Source organism: Trichechus manatus, unplaced genomic scaffold (assembly GCF_000243295.1).
Source record: "Trichechus manatus latirostris isolate Lorelei unplaced genomic scaffold, TriManLat1.0 scaffold00064, whole genome shotgun sequence".
NCBI lineage: Eukaryota > Metazoa > Chordata > Mammalia > Sirenia > Trichechidae > Trichechus > Trichechus manatus.
The window spans coordinates 3,867,117-3,884,095 of NW_004444000.1; the positions used below are offsets into that span (position 1 = coordinate 3,867,117).

At 40.5% G+C, this 16,979-nt stretch overlaps 1 protein-coding gene across 5 annotated transcripts in view; it reads left to right on the plus strand.

Annotated features, from left to right (window-relative positions):
• The window catches only part of OPCML (opioid binding protein/cell adhesion molecule like), a 1,692,348-nt gene that overhangs the window by 1,407,984 nt on the left and 267,385 nt on the right, over positions 1-16,979 (plus strand). The window lies entirely within an intron of this gene.

Sequence of the window (16,979 nt, forward strand, 5' to 3'; positions counted from 1 at the left end):
GAGCCCTCCGTCCAGCAACTCAGTCCCTCGGGGAGTTTGGATCTGTCCATGGGGCCTCCATGACCTTTCCTTGTACAGGTTGTGTTAGTTTCCCCAAGAGTAATATTTTTAAGAAGGTGTTCCCAACATCAAGAAATTGATAGTCTAGTAGGTGAAATTTACACATAAACCAAAAATTGCAGTAAGAGGAGACAGTTGTCATAAAAGAGGTTGGCATAGAGTGATATGGGCACACGGGGAACTAGACTGTGAATTCCATATCGGTAAGAATTGGGCTGCGTCCCTTTTTCAGCCCTGTATATCCCAGCCCCTAGCATTGTGACTGATGTCTGGTATATGTTTAAAAACCATTTGTTGAATGAGAGAATGAATGAATCTGTGCTTGAAGTGAGAGTTGTTAGAGTAAGCTTCATGGAGGATATTACCTATAATCTTGGTCTTATAAGAATAAGAGAAATGAGTCAAGTGGTTAAGGAGCAAGAGGGTGTTCCAGGAAAGCCTTGAATACATTGAAGAAAGCTCATGCCAAATTTGTGGAATAACAGTAAAGTATACAACACTAAAATGCTTGTAATTAACATGTTCAAATTAGCACATGTATATGGATACATATACACATAAGGCATATGCATGTTGTATTTATTTTATCCTTGTATGTTTGATCCTAATATGTTTCATCATATAGATACAAATTCAGAATTTCTTCAGCCATCCCTTCTGTGCGATTGGCTGTGGTCAGACCTTGCTTCACAAATTCTTTGCTAATAGCATTTATCGTCTCTGTTGTTACTGTGTTCCATGTAAACATCATGCTTGTCCGACCTCCTTGTTAATCATTATTTCAATAGTTCTGTCAACATTCACTATGAAACCTTTTAGTGCCTCGAAGCCCTGATTGGAACGTGATCTTTCCTTCTCTTTGTCTAGGTTTTGATAAAGCTTGGGGCTATTCCAGAGCTTGTTAGAAGGAAGGCATCCAGAATAAGAGGCCAGTAGGGGAGTAGGATCTCTTGAATCGTCACAGGGCAAGAAAGTGTATGCCAGTCAAATGTTAAAAACTTTTACAGACAGGTTAAACATAGGTTTTTGGTTTTTTTCCCCTTCTAAAAGCCTTGATGTTATCCTCATTTATTTCAGCTTTATTCATATTCAACAATGGAAAATGTGCCTCTATTATTAAATATCTTTGCATATAGCATGTTATGAAAAGAAATAGTAATAATAACCCCAAATCAAACTATTTTAAAACTAGGGTAGTTAGGAAAAGTCACTAGAAGAATAGAAGGGATAGCAGCTTAGGCTTCACAGACTAAGTGGTATATTGGTTTTTTTTGGTTCTTTTTTTTTTTTCTCTCTTTCTTTGATTTTTATACATTCTCAAACTCTTGGAAGACATTTTTCATATTCTGTAATTAGCCAAAATGATGGTGCCTCAATAAATACAGAATGTTGTCTACCTAGGTTCTCTATCAGAGAGAAGCAGCAGAGGTAGAATGGAGGGCACGTGATACAGCTATTGTAAGTTTAAGACATTTAAGAAGAGATCCTGTAGCCATCTGTGGGGGCAAAGATACCATCTGTAGTTCTACTACCTAGGAAGAGGGATCAGGATCCTCTTATGCTACCTAGTCCATTTATAGTACAGCTATTTCAACGGGAAGCCAATTTCTGTGAATCTGTTTTGTTACCCTCTTTAAATCAAAGGTTTACTTTGGCAAGACAGGTGTGGTGCTGAGGACTGAAGACTAAATGTGATCATTTCCCCCAAAATCAGGAGCCCAGTTCAATCTGGTTGGTATGTGCGCTAATTACCAAAATTGTAGATCTTCCTCCCCACCGCCCAGATAGGCTGTCTCACAGCCGGGCTCACACATCTCTCAAGGTGCTTAAACATGGGATCCTTGATGGAGTCAATTCATAGAGGCTGTCACTCTGCGCCAGCGGATGGCACTCTCACCCTTGACGATTGGAGGAGGCAGGGAGAGGAAAGTTACTCTGCTTCTTTGTCATTCTCACCCTTTCTATGTTTCTTTCCTTACTGGCCTCCACACAAAAGCTAAGAGATGTTTTGGCTTTATAGAACCACTTTTATCCAAGAGCAAAGCTGTAAGGCAGAACCAAAGTGGCAGTTTTGTTAAAAAAGAAACAGAAGCAAGGAGGTAGACATAAAGAAACAGAGACAGAGGTAGATATATAGGCTTATTCAATGGAAACCGTCTGGTCTAAAATTGAGATTTTTGCAATTGATACTTTGTCTAAGCATAATAATTATTATAGCCAAACTTTATCCGTTACTTAACTATGTGTCAGGAACTGTGATAAGCACTTTCCATTCTTTTTCTCACTTAATAATCACAGAAACTCTATGAACATAATATCATTTTGTCCATGGTACATATATGAAAATCTGGTCTTAAGGGAAGTTGAATCACTTGTTCAATGCCAAGACTACAAATGGTTGAGTTAGGACTGGCCCCAGAGCTAACTGATTCCAAAACTACCTCATTTACATACAACAATGTACCATCTAGTCATTGAAATTATACCAAATACAGTAGAGGGTAAATAATTGTTATGAGAATCTGAATTTGATTCACAGGCAAATCCAATTCAGTCATATGCTGTCCATGTTGGCCTGACCTTTGTCACTCCCTGGGAGAAACAACATGAGCACAGCTAGACATGGCCCTAGAAAGCAAGCCAAACCAAAGCCTACTTTGTTCTGTCCTATGGATGCTCAAAGACTTAACAGCTTAAGTGCTGACATTGATTTCATCCAAGACCTTTAAATGTCATAAAAGGCAATTTTAATTTTATTCTGGATGCACAGATCCTAATTCTGTGAGGCTCAGAGATTTCCGTGGAATCCATGCAGTAAGCGGTGCCCCATCTCCCCAAATGCCTTTCCTTTTTCAAGACTGTAGTTGCTTGTCTGCAGGCAGCTCACAGAGATGAAATAGGTTTTAGAATCTTCAGAGTTTTCTTTAATAGAAACCTGCAATTCAGTAAAAAAAAAAAAAAAAAAAAAACGAGAATTAAAAGGGATGAGCACAGACAGGTGTAGGAGAGAACCATCTGCTCTTTAATAATGTGCCTGCAGATTTCCGTGCAGCAGGACAGAGACACATTCATTATGTGACACTTGGCCCATTGCATTCCACTAACATTTTTGTAGAAATATTATTACTTGCACAACCTGCTGTATTTTTTAATTTGTTTTTTAAAATCCTGCTTTCACTGTGTCATGTTCTCAATATGCTTTTTTCCTTCCTCCCCCACCTCATCCTCCTGTTTCCTGATGCAGCTCCTTGTTCTCAACCCTCTCACAGACCACAACACAACCACAGTAGAAGCCACCACCACCAAGAGCAATCCTTAACTCCGTTAAGGAGCAAAACTCTGAGCATGCATGTTGAAAAGGGTATTTTCTAATGCAGGTTAAAATTTATCACAATAATCTTTAAAAAAATTAATTTATTCTTTTATATTTTGTATCATATATATCAAAAAAATCTTGCCATCAAGTCGATTCTGACTCATGGCCACCCATGTGTATCAGAGTAGAACTGTGCTCAGTAGGGTTTTTGGTGGCTGATTTTTCGGAAGTAGATAGCCAGGTCTTTCTTCCAAGATGCCTCTCAGTGAACGCAAACCCCCAACCCTTCACTTAGTAGTTGAACATGTTAACTGTCTGCACCACACAGGGACCCTGTATCATACACATATGCCTTGAAATAGATAGAGCAACTGCTATAAACTAAGAGTTGAGAAATCTAGGAGATAAGAAACATCACATCTTGTCCTGGCTCTGTTTGTAACTAGCAGTGTGGACTTCAGATTTATCGGTAAATACTGCATTGGATTAGACTGATGGATTGATTGATTCATTCAGCAAATATTTATGTACTGCCTTCCAAGAGCCACACACTGTGCTAAATAGGAGCTGCATAAAGGTCAAAGGCATAGTCCCTGTTCTCAAGGATTTCACTTGTGGGGAAGAAGCAGACAATTACAAAATGGTATAGTAAGTTAGTAAGTGTTATAATTGAAACATGTACAAATGGCATAAAGAAGAATGGTTTGAAAATTATGATTGGCTTGAAAATTCTTAGAGTCATTTTTCTCATGCTGAAATTTGTTGTAATAGATCTGTCCAACAGCAGGGCAGCAAAAACCAGACTTGACTTCTTTGATAATGCCTGGCACAAAGGTGACGACAGTGAACGAGCAGTTCTTTTTATGATCACTATCATTTGACTAAAGGGAATAAGCTCTGCAAGGATATGCTGATGTGCATCCGAAAGTCAAGGTTAGCTCATGAAGACCAGACCATGAATAATTGTCTCTAGAATTGGACAGCTTAACCTATTCTGGATATGACGATATACTTTGATATGCAGTCTTGACCAAGGGCCTCTCTTGAGCTAACTAGCTCATTCCTTTGGAAGTTCAGACTTCTTTCTCCCAGTTCCTGGTATTTTAGTTTCCAGGGCTGCCGTAACAAAATACAGCAATGTGGGTGGCTTTAGGTAACAGAAATTTATTTCCTCACAGTTCTGGAGGCTAGAAGCCTCTCCCTCTCGGAAGGCTCTAGGTAGGGGAAGACCCTTCCTCATCTCTTTCTTCTTTCGGTAGCCTCATTTGTTGCTTGGAGTTTCTTGGCTATAGACAGATACTCATATGCTATCTTCCTCCTGTGTGGGACCCTGTTTCTATGTCCATTCTCCCCTTTTACAAGGCACCACTCAAAAGGGATTAGGACCCTGGTGGCACAGTGGTTAAGATCTCAGCTGCTAACCAAAAGGTCGGCAGTTCAAATCCACCAGCCACTCCTTGGAAACCCTATGGGACACTCTGCTCTATCCTATAGGGTCACTATGAGTCAGAATCAACCTGATGGCAGTCTGTTTTTTTTGTTTTGTTTTTACTCTGATATGACATCCTTAACTGAATTGATAACAAATGCAAAGAAAAATCCAATGTCCCCAGACAAGTTCATATTCACAGTTATAGGGGGATTCGGACTTCAAGATATCTTTTTTTGGGTGGTGTGTGGTAGCGGGGGAGGCACAATTCAATCCACAACACCTGAGTATGTAGCATCCATTCCACACCCAGTGTTCATTAGATTTTCTGAAATAAACGTGAAACTTGTAATTGGACAAAGAAAATCTTTTTTAATTTGAAATTTAGAACGTGAAAATTCTTATGAAAGAGTTTTAAAATATGAATATAAGTGTACTTTTTAAATTATGAAGGTATATATGTAAAAAGTCTTTAATTTAAAAATATTATTACCCAATCATCTCATAATCTTCTATGACTCTTGCCATATTATTTTCAATATATTCTCCTATGCATATGTTTTCAGGAGTTCAGTAATTTAAAGTTATATGACAGTTGCAATTTTCCCATGTCTGCTTCAAGAATGTATGTTATCATTAAAAAAAATTGACAACTCAGTGAGAAATATTACCTCAATGTTGTTTCATTTTAGTTTGAGTATGACCTTATGCATTGTCTCTTTTTTGGTATGCCTTTTAGTATCAAACATAAAAAATATCAAATCTCACATAAGAATGCATTTAGTGTGTTGCCCTCACTGAAAATAAAAAAAAAAAAAAAAATGTCACGGAAATGGGCTTGCCTGGAAAATATCACTGCAAATTCATACCATCCTGTGGATATTCAGCAGCTTTCTAGACTCCTTGGTAGAGAGACAGTGTAGAATCATGGATCAGAACACAGACTGAGATTTAGCGTTAATGACTCTTACTAGCTATGTGACATTAGTAAAGTATTTAGCCCCTCTAAACTTGCAGAAATGGAGTGACATCATGACCTTCTTCATTACTGTTATGAAAAAATTGGATGAGGCAACATTGTACCAATGTTTAGCACTAAGAAATTCTCTGAAAATCCTAATTGTTATGGTCAGTATTATTGTTTATTATACTTTAGACAAAGGGTTACAGAGCAAACTAGCTCCTCATTAAACAATTAATACACATATTATTTTGTGACATTGGTTGCCAACTCCACAACATGTCAACACTCTCCCCTTCTCGACCTTCAGTTTCCTATTACCAGCTTTGCTGTCCCCTCCTGCCTTCTTGTCCTTGCCCCAGGGCTGTCGTGCCCACTTAGTCTCATTTTGTTTTATGGGCCTGTCTAATCTTTGGCTGAGGGGTGAACCTCAGGAGTGACTTCAGGACTGAGCTAAAAGGGTGTCCGGGGGCCATACTCTCAGGGTTTCTCTAGTCTCTGTCAGATCAGTAAGTCTATTTTATTAATATTATTATTATTTTAATCTAAGAAAGCTATTGCTCCTAGAATTGATTTTTATTGGTTTCAGGACAAGCATCATTACTTGATCAATTATTTTAATCATTCATTCTTTGTTAAACTAAACCTGGGAGTCATTCTTTATTCTCTCCCCCACACCCCATCCTCCAACATCCAACCTACTGGTAATTCCTGTTTGCTATACCTCTAAACTTTGTCTCAGTCCCCACTACCTCTCTCCTAGGTCTACTGTTACAGTTCTGTCTCATCTAAACTACTCAGTCTCCTGGCTGGCCCTCTCTTTCTCTGCAGCTCTCCCTGGTCCTGCTCCACTACAGTCCATTCTCAACACTGCAAGCAGAGCTCTCCTTTTAACTTGAAAAGGCTATTCCACTTCCCAGCTTAAGCCTCTGAATGCCTTCTCATTACATTTGGAACAAGATGTAAACTCCTTGCGTGGACTACAAGATACTGAGCGACATGCCCCTAGTTCCCTCCCCACTTCAGCTTCACTGCAGTCCCCCCAATTGCTTCATGCAGCCACACTGGTATCTTTCTGTTCCTTGAATCCACCAAGCTGTTTCCCTCTGCAGGACCATTAGACTTGCTCTGCACTCTGCCTGAGATTCGTTTTCCCAGACCTCTCACAGGCTGCTGCCAAAGCACCTCCTCCTACAGGCCTTCCCTGACTCCCCAATCTAGCCTTCCACATCCAGGCTCCTTTACACTGTTTCACATTCTTAACTGCCCCATCACTATCTAAAATTATTATCATTTTAATGTATTTCTTTGCATGCTCTTTGTCTATCCCCATCCTCCAGACCCCTCTAGCATGTAATGTCCTTGAAGAGAAACCCAGGTCCTATTCATTGCTGTATTCCTGAAACCTACAACACAGAGGAGGCTCAGAGTAGGTACCCAATGACTTGTAGATAAGCCATTGGGCACCCACAGAACTATATGCCTTAGGTCAAACAGCATGCCATAAACTGTTGGTGATTTAGGTTGACCTTCCCTTGTCTTTGCGCTTTCTGGGTACCTTTTTGAGAACAACAAACTGAATGCAGATAGGTGTGCAACAGAGAAAAACCTCTGGTCTAAGAATTCAGGCTGCCTGCAGTCTGGAACTTTGAGCCAAGAGTGTCAGGGAAGTCATGAGGTAGAGAACTGAGACCCATGAACCTGGACTGCAGGTGTCTCTCGTGACAGCACACTCCCTCACCTGATGCTCATCACCTTCCCATGGAGGTGAGCCTCTAGTTTATATATATCAGGTAATTCAAAGCCTTGACAAGGCCTTGGCTTGGACAGTAACAAGTATTTAAGCAATTTAGCCTTGAACCCGTGTTTGTGTCTCCCATATTATGGTAACTTGGATCCCTACATGAGTCCCTGGGTGGCACAAAAGGTTAAGCACTTGGCTACTAGCCAAAAAGTTGATGGTTCAAGTCCACCCAGTTGTACTGTGGAAGAACGACTTGGAGATCTACTTTTGAAAGATCAGCCATTGAAAACTCTATGACACAGAGTTCTACTCTGACACACATGGGGTTGCCATAAGTCAGAGTTGACTCACAAAGCTGGTTTGGGTTTTTTTGTTTTGCTTTGGATCCCCGTATATCCCCTCTCTGTCCAAGCTAGCCAGTCCCCACCACCTCAGATACCCCAGAGAGCTGTGCACTGGCCCAGGGGAACTTTTTCTCTCCTTACGCCTCCACACGTGTGTGCTAATATGCCCAGAGAAAACGTACACTATTAAAAGTAGCACATGGCCCCTGCTATGTTTGAAAAATATCCTTTACTTTAGCTTGATAAGTTGATATTGCTTCTTGTATAGCTTTCTATTTGGAAACAACTCTTTATATAACACACATTTTCTGTATTTCTACTCTCTCATTTTTTTTAATATTAAGGATACTTGTCTGGAAACAGAATCTGTGTTTATTTTTTCAAGTCTTCATATCCTTCCTCTGCCATTCCCCACCTGAGCATATCATATTTGATTGCTATGCCACAAAATTGGGCACAGCTTTATCCTACGCTATATAGATCAATCTGTTTACCTGTCTATCTTTCTTTCTATCTTTATACACACACATGAACACATAAATGTCTCCAGTGAAAATGTGTATGTGATAACATTTCTCTAAAATGCCAAGACTATGCTTCCTTTTATTCTTTTGGTAATCAAGAAAATCTTCTGGTAATCAAGAAAATAATACTTATCAGTAGTGGAGCATTTTATGTTTTTTAAAGCAATTAATCCTCATAGATACCCAGAGAGACATGATCATAGCTATTCCCATTTTAAAGATGGGAGATTGAGAGAAAGAGAAATGCATTGCCTTGTTCAAGGGTGTATGGAAATTCCTCAGCACAATGGAGGTTTAAAATTCCGAGTGGCAAACTTCCTAATCCTATGATTAGATCATCAGACCATGATACTATGTATCAAGCCTCTCTTAGAGCTTGGCAAGTAGGGTGCTTAATATTGCTAAATGAAATTTACAGAAAGGTCAAACATAAAAGGTACAAAGAGCAGTTCCTCTTTTACTTTACAAGTAATGGAGCAGATTTTTCAGTGTTTAATTTAAGAGCCACTCAGTATATGAAATGCAATTCTTAAAAGAGAGTGAGGGAAAATGATTTCGTGTCTGGATGCCCATTCTTTGGGATTAAGAGTACCTGCCTAATTCATGGACCTGCGTTTCTCCAAGGCTGTCCTCCTGTGCTCCTCCCCGTCTCCCTAGCGCGCCCCTTTGAGATGCTGTGGAAATGATTACAGCACCACAGACAGAAGATGATGTAACCTCAGATCAGGGATAACTAGCAGAAGGAGATGGATTCCTACTGCACAACAATCTCACTTTGTGCAAATCTGAATAGGAGAGAGAAGGGAAGGGAGGAGAAATACAGGCAATCTATGATCTAAAGGGAAATTGGTTTTAAATAGGTTGTTTTTCAAAGCTTTCCGAGAGATATTGGTTCTTCCTGAGGATTATGGAAAGCATAGAGATAATTACCTTAGCCTCATAAACTTTTTAAAAATCTTTTTTAAAAGTGTGTTTAGTGTTCAGCAAGCTGTCAGACACATTGTCAAGGAACTAGCATCTACAGGAGGCCCCGGAGCAGAGGGCGCCAGCCAGCGGAGTGCACAGAGGGACCTCGGGCTCCTGAACACTGACCTGCACCTTGACGCTGGCCAAACCCTTAACTGCTCTGTTGCTTACGCTGGTATCGAGTGCCCATAGCATGCAGCAGACATCATCACCATTTATTGAATCCATGTGGAGCCATGGTTAGGAACAGGAGCTCAGGAGTCAGGACAACCTGGGTTCCCCCAAGCATAACCTTTCTAAGCTGTTTTCCTTCCTCTGTAAAATATGAATAATGATAACTACCTGATGAAGTTGTTATGAGGTTGAAACAAGATAATGCATAGAGAGTACTGATCACATTACCCGGTAAACAATTGGTACTGAAAAAGTACAATGGCTCTGGTTTTGTCACAGTTATTACCAAAATGGAAAGAAGATCAGGTTAAATAATCTGCTCCAGACACTGATTCCTGTTTGTTGCATCCTCACGTCACACTCTGCTGTATAGACCTTGTCTTAGAAGAGTCACTTTTGTTTTAACCTTAAAATCATTCATTCATTCATTCATTCCTTAACTCATCCATGCCCACTCCCTTCCAATAAATATTTGGTGTAGCTTATAGAAAGATATAAAATAAACTAAATCTTAAAAAAAAAAATCTGGGTCAAGAAAAGATAAAGTATGACTGGTAATAATATCTATAGTTTATACACTAAAAATATAAACCTCTGCATGACTAATAAGATGAGACTCAGTTCAGGTCAGAACTTTCTGACAGCCAGAGCAAAGAAGAAAAGCTGAATGGTTAATGTATTTTTGAGATCCATAAATAGAAACATCCCAGTCACCTAGGACAGGGGTGGGCAAACTAAGGCCTGCAGACCAATCCAGCCATCCTCCTTAGAAGCAAGGATGGTGAGACTTCATCTCATGTACTTTGGATGTGTTGTCAGGAGGGACCAGTCCTTGCAGAAGGACATCAGGCTTGGTAAAGTAGAGTCAGCAAAAGAGAGGAGGACCCTCAACGAGATGGATTGACAGAGTGGCTGCAAGGTTGGGATCAACCATAGCGAGGATTGTGAGGACGGCAGAAAATCGGGCAGTGTCCGTACTGTGTTGTACATGGGGTTTCTATCCTAACAACAAAAGAGGCTGAAAAGAGTTTTTACATTTTTAAAGAGTTATTTTAAAAACAAAGAGGAAGCATATGCAGCAGAGGCTGTGTATGTTCCTCAAAGACTAAAATATTTACCATCTGGCCCTTTACAGAAGAAATTTTCAGACCCTGGTCTAGGAGAAGCATAGATTCTCCTGGCAGATTTGCCTAAGAAAATTTTCTCTAAAGGGTCATCATAAAGAGACCTCAGCTTGCCCTACTTTGTCCCTTCTTCACTATGCTTCAGTACTTTAGCCTTTCTCCCTGTTCTTGGAAGGGTCTTTTTTTCCATTTTGATCACAGCGGAAGTTCTCTTGTTGTGGCCTTTAATATCAACTTTTTCTTTTCCATCATAGCAATTACCAGATTTTGAAAGTTTTCATTCGCTCACACATTCATTCATTTATTCATTCATTCAATTGTGTGTTTAATTTTTCATGAAGACAGAGACCATGATTAAATAATCCATGTCTAGTCCAGTATTTGTCACATGATTTACCACATAATAAGCAGTAAATAAGTAATTTGTCAAATGTAAAAATAACATTTTCTTAAATTCTATTGTGCTTTAGGTGAAAGTTTATGGTGCAAATTAGTTTCTCATTCAAAAATTTATACACAAATTGTTTTCTGACATTGGTTGCAATCCCTGTAATGTGTCAGCACTCTCCTGCTTTCCCTTTATAATCCAGGTTCCCCATATACTTTCGTCCAGGTTTCCTGTCTCTTCTTGTCTTCTCATCTTTGCTTTTGGGCAGGTGTTGCCCATTGGGTCTCGTATACTTTATTGAACTAAGAAGCATGTTCCTCGTATGTGTTATTGTTTGTTTTATAGGCCTGCCTAATCTTTGGCTGAAAGGAAGACTTGGGGCGTGGCTTTAGTTCTGAGTTAGAAGGGTGTCAGGGGGCCATAGGCTCAGGATTCCTCAAGTCTCTATCAGACCAGTAAGTCTGGTCTTTTTTTGTGAATTTGGATTTTGTTCTACATTTTTCTCCCACTCTGTCCAATACCCTCTACTGTGAGCCCTGTCAGAGCAGTCGATAGCTGTAGCTGGGCACCATCTAATTGTTCTGGGCTCAGGCTGGTGAAGGTTGTGGTTCGTGTGGTCCATTAGTCCTTTGGGCTAATATTTCCCTTGTGTCTTTGGTTTTCTTTGCTCCAGACAAGATGGGACTGATAGATGTGTCTTAGATGGCTCCTTGCAAGCTTTTAAGATCCCAGATTCTACTCACCAAAGTAGGATGTAGAACATTTTCTTTATGAACTATGTTATGCCAGTTGACTTAAATATCCCCTAAAACCATAGTCCCCAGCCCTCTTCCCCACTAACTATCTCCCTCAAGATGTTTGAGTATGTCTAGGAAGCTTCTTTGGCTTTGCCTTGGTCAAGTTGTGCTGACTTCCCCTATGTTGTGTGTTGTCTTTCCTTTCAGCAAAGTTAACACTTCTCTACTATCTAGTTGTCTACTATCGTCTACTATCAAGTTAACACTTGTCTACTCTCTACTACCTTCCCAACCCTATCCTCTCTCATAACCGTCAAATACTGTTTTTTTCTGGTTGTAAACCTTTTCTTGTTTTTTTACAGTAGTGGTCTCGTATAACATTTGTCCTTTTGTTATTGACTTATTTCACTCAGCCTAACGCCCTCCAGATTCATCCATGTTGTGAGATATTTCACAGATTCATCATTGTTGGTTATTGTTGTGTAATATTCCATTGTTAATTTTTTATAGTATGTTCAATGCAAGGTGAGAGCAAATATCAATATGTTTTTTATTAAAGACGTCACAAGTAGGGATAAAAAGTATAGAAGATATTTGTAATTGGAGTGTAAAACAATGGGTCTATGCATTCTTGTCCAGCTGGATCTAAAATCCAGCATACCTACAGGAGTGGATAGATTGCATGTCCTTCAGCTTATCTTTCACTGCCAAACTTCAGATAACCAAACTGTTGGATGTTTACTGACAAGAGTGCACAGACATTCTTTGTTGTGGATTCTGTAGGTATCAGTCAAGATGGGCTGGGATATGCCGTGGTAATAAAAAACCCAAAATTATAGTGGCTTAAAGAAGCAATGTTTTCTTTCTCATGCTAAGTAGCCATGGCAGCGATGCAGGGACCTAGGCTCATTGTCCTAGAGTGGGCTTCTGGACAACAGAGTCTGAGACAAAGTGTTACATGCAGGGTGTTTATCATGCAGTGCTTTGGAAGCTATACTGATGAAGACGTGAAGAAGGCAGGATTGGGCAAAAAAAGAAGCTAGCCCCTAGCATGTTTGCAACTAGGTCTCAGCCAGTCCTGTGGTAAAATGTAGAGCTGAAAAGGCCAGAGGGCCAAGCCGTGTTCTTCCTGAATCAGCTAGCTGTTGGCCACGGGTTCCATCCTGAGCTAAAGATCCCTAGGCAAGACAGTCACCTGCACCCAAGACCCATTTCTAGCAAAGGACTCAGTTCTAAGCCACCCTCAGTGGGTGCTTCCAGCAGCAGGGGGACCTGCACAGAACAACAGAGTTTGTCATTTATGCTGTGCACATCTACTTGTACCTTTGAGCAATTTCACATATCTGGGAACAGCTCCTCCAGGTTTTTGGTTGGTTCTTGTTTCCTGGAGTAGAGTGGTATACTGTAGCACACACTGCTGCAGGGACAGGAGGCTGTGATTGATACTACTGATTCCGCTGCACCACCACCTGTTCTTTAGACCCCAAAAGTGACCAGCACCTCTGATGCTCAAGAAATTTTTCCTTGTGAGATGATCCTGACCCTCATTCCTCATGGGTCTTATTTCCCTAGTGCTGCTATTATACCGCAAATGAGTGACTTTAAGGAACAGAAATTTCTCACAGTTGTGGAGGCTAATATCCAAATCAGAGTTGCAGCCGCATCATTTCCTTCTTGGTCAGTAACTCTGGACATTCCTTGACTCATTGGCTTACAGACAATCCTCACATGGCTTCTGTCTTCCCTGGTTTGTGCTCATTTCTTTGTCTAATCTGTTCTTATTATAACCCAGAAGTGATTTGGTTTAGGACACATCCTACACTAATATGTCCTCATTAACATAACAAAGAAACCCCTATTCTCAAACAGAATCACATCCATAGATATAAGGGTTAGGATTCTAACGCATATTTTGGGGGATACAATTCAATCCATAACAGTGTCGGAACTTCTGGGGCCGTGGCTGCTATATGTGCCCATTTAGCATTAAAACTGGACAAGCAATATGGAAGTGCCCCTTTGAACCACCTGAACTTCAAACATAGTCTCACATGATCCCTCCATGGTACAGCAGTAGCCCTACTGCCTGCTAGTGATCAGAATCACTTGCCACTCTCAGTATGGCGACTTCTTTCTTTTTGATTATCCCTTGGCATGAGGAGAATAAAATGATCTGGTAAATCGCTTCAAGAATATTTGGGGTCCTTCTGTGACCCCAGGTGGAAGAATTCTATATCTGGGGACCAGGACCTTTACACCCACAGCCTAAAATTGCAAGATTTGGAAGTACAGATTCTCCCAGTAGATCATTAGGGGTGATGGTAAGCAAGGTCACTCCTACTTCTCCTTAGTTTCTGTACCCATGTATTCCGCCTCTCTAGAAACCAGTCCCATAAAAATAGTATCCTTTGAGAGTATTGTCTCCATACCAACACCTCAGGTGCACTTTTAGAGGACATTCATAATTACATTAGATAGAATCATAAGATTCCCATGGTCCTATACCCACTGCTGCAACTCCTTTGTTGTAAAATGGGGACTCTGGCTCAAAGCAAGGTTGTGCAGGACCCTCTGCCCATGGATCAAAAACTCAGTCTCATCATGAGCCAAGCAAGTCCTTTATGCTCCTCCAACAGCTGGTGAACAGCATCATTGGTGAGAACTGAGAGAGAGGTACAGTTTCAATAGTGATGGGTACACGAGCCACCTGATTGTGCACCTTTTTTTCTTTTTTCTTTTTTTTCTTCTTTTTTTTGGTTTTAGCAAAGGGAAGTTTATTCTCTCACAGTCCAGTACACTAGAAGTCCAAATTCAGGGCATAAGCTCCAGGGGAAGGCTTTCGCTCTCTGTAGGCTCTGGAGGAAGGTCCTTGTCATCATCAGTCTTCCCCTGGACTAGGAGCTTCTCTGCACAGGAACCTCGGGTCCAAAGGACACGCTCTGCTCCCAGTGCTTCTTTCTTGGTGGTATGAGATCCTCTACTCTCTGCTTTCTTCCCTTTCCTTTTATCTCTTAAGAGATAAAAGGTGGTGCAGGACACACCCTAGGGAAACTCCTTTACATTGGATCAGGGATGTGACTTGGGTAATGGTGGTGTTAGGATCCCACCCTAATCCTCTTTAACGTAAAATTACAATCACAAAATGGAGGACAATTGCACAATACTGGGAATCATGGCCCAGCTAAATTGATACATACATGTTTTGGAGAACACAATTCAATCCATGATAGAGACTATGGGCCAAGAAATATGAAGGCCTCTAGAAACTGAGAACAACCTCTGGCTAATAATCATCAAGAAAACAGGGACCTCAGTTCTACAACTGCATGGAACTGAATTATGTCAATATTTTATATGAACTTGGAAGTGGATTTATCCCAGAACTTCTAGAAATGAGGGCAGCTCTGCTGACACCTTGATTTTGGCCTTGTGAGACTCTAAGCAGAGAACCAGCTGAGGTATCATGTACCTGGAACTCTAACCTATGGAACTTTGAAATAATAAATTAATGCTCTTTTAAGGAGCTAGATGTATGGTAATTTCTCATGGTATCAATAGAAAACTAATACACTAACATGTCATCCACATACTGCATGAAAAATGTTAATAAAAATGGCAGGAGGCATTCAAAGAACAAGGAAGTCAATTCTGCCCAGCATCATGAAAGAAAAACTTCTGAAGATAGGGTATGGTGCATGTAAGTCTTAACAAAGTATAGAGAAGGAAACATTTTTTTTTCTTTTTTTTTTTTATTGAACTTCAGGTGAAGGTTTACAGAACAAATAGTTTCTCGTTAAACAGTAGTACACATATTGTTTTATGACATTGGTTAACAACCCCACGACATGTCAACCCTCTCCCTTCTCGACCTTTTTTTTTTTTAGGTGACATATACATAGCCAAAGATGCACCATTTCAAAAATTTCTACATGTACAGCTCAGTGACATCAACTATGCTCTTCCGACTGTGCTACTATTCTCACTTTAGTTGAAGATTTCCAGAACAAAATAGCTTCTCATTAAACAGTTAGTACACATGTTGCCCTATGACAATGGTTAACAACCTCACTACATATCAACACTGTCCTTACTCAAACTTGGGTTCCCTATCACCAGCTTACCTGTCCCCTTCTGCCCTCTAGCCCTTGTCCCTGGACTGCTGTGCCTCATTAGTCCCATTTGGTTTTATGCGTCTGTCCAATCCCCACTGAACGGTGAACCTCGGAAGTGACTTCACCACTGAGCTAAAAGGGTGTCTGGGGGCCATACTCTCAGGGTTTCTCCAGTCTCTTTTAGGCCAATAAACCTGGTCTTGTTTTTGTGTGTTAGAATTTTGTTCTACATCTTTCTCCAGCTCTGTCCAGAAACCTCTGTTGTGATCCCGGTCAGAGCAGTCAGTGGTGGTAGCCAGGCACCATCTAGCTGTCCTGAACTCAGTCTGGTGGAGGCCCTGGTAGCTGTGGTCCATTAGTCCTTTGGACTAATCTTTTCCTTGTATCTTGTTCTCTTCATTCTCCCTTGCTCCTGAACGGATGAGACCAGTGGAGTATCTTAGATGGCTGCTCACAGGCTTTTAAGACCTAAGACGCTACTCACTAAGGTAGAATGTAGAACATTGTCTTTATAAACTGTGTTATGCCATTTGAGCTAGGTGTTAGCCGAGACCATGGTCTTCATAGCCCTCTGCCCAGCAATTCAGTCCCTCAGGGAGTTTGGAAGTGACTATGCAGCTTCCATGACCTTTCCTTGTACAAGTTGTGCTGGTTTCTTCAGTATTGTGTACTGTCTCACCCTTCACCAAAGATACCACTTATCTATTGTCTATTTAGTATTTCCCCCCCACCCCTCCCATCCCTGCTAACCAACAAAGATTGTTACTTTTTGTGTGTGAACTTTTTCATGGGTTTTTACAATAGAGGTCTCATGCAATATTTGTCCTTTTGTGATTGACTTATTTCTGTCAGCATAATGTCCTCCAATTTCTTCCATGTTATGAGATGGTTCACAGATTCATTGTTGTTCTTTCTCGTTGCATAGTACTCCATTGTGTGTATGTACCAGTTTGTTTATCCATTCATCTGCTGATGGGTACCTACGTTGTTTCCATCGTTTTGCCATTGTGAACAATGCTGCCATGAACATAGGTGTGCATATGTCTATTCGAGTGACGACTCTTATTTCTCTAGGATATATTCCTAGGAGTGGGATTGCT